Source organism: Sphaeroforma arctica (assembly GCF_001186125.1).
Source record: "Sphaeroforma arctica JP610 unplaced genomic scaffold supercont1.12194, whole genome shotgun sequence".
In the NCBI taxonomy this organism is placed as follows: domain Eukaryota; class Ichthyosporea; order Ichthyophonida; genus Sphaeroforma; species Sphaeroforma arctica.
In genome coordinates, this window is record NW_014028364.1 from 1 (window position 1) to 754 (window position 754).

The 754-nt window shown below is 46.7% G+C and overlaps 1 non-coding gene across 1 annotated transcript; it reads right to left on the reverse strand.

The window, feature by feature from the left end:
- Positions 1-103: 103 nt before the first annotated feature.
- SARC_30326 lies at positions 104-171 on the reverse strand. Its single transcript has one exon. It is a non-coding gene; the product is annotated as a tRNA-Thr (tRNA).
- Between the last annotated feature and the right edge of the window lie 583 nt (positions 172-754).

Consider the following 754-nt stretch of genomic DNA (forward strand, 5'->3'; position numbering starts at 1 on the left):
ACTGAAGCGCTCTTGAAAGAGCTAGCGGCAGCAGCAGTTGTGGACCCCTCTATCGTGTCTCACGTGGCTGATATTCTTCCTCTACCGAAGAAGAAGAAAAATCCGAGCCGAGTTTCGAACCCGAGACTTACTGGTTTACCAGCCAGTACGTCTACCACTAAGCCAGTTACCACTGGCGACAGAGGTAATAATTCAACATTTAATCTCTATAGCTCTGATGCTACCATTGACCATCCTCTTGACAAACCTAACCTTGTCAGAGGATATGATCGTATGAAACTCGATGAGGCTTACCATCCTCGTAATATCGACCCTCATTTGCCAACTAACCCTGGTAATCACGATTTTGGCAATCGCTACACCAGTACCTCGTTAGAGAGTTCCCGCTCTAATCCTGAGGATGAGGAAGTGAGAACCAGACATACTCGTCTCAGGCTATTACGCTCTGGTATGCAAGTCCTTGAGGACCGTCTATTGAATGACTCTGACCTTGACGATAGGAAAGCGGATAACACTCGCTATCTAATCGATAACATGAGAAAGGAAATAGACACCATCTTGGCACTAGCAGCCCGTAGCACTGAGCATGAGCCTCGTGAACCCTTAGCACCAAGCTTTATAAAACAGCTAGGTAACGCGCAGGCTGAGGTCGATTTCTCTACTAATGAGAGTACAGTGGAGACACTGAAGGCCTTCGACCAACTTAAGGAGTCTGCCAGCCTTAAGGATAAGCAGATGATGAATGTCTTTATTC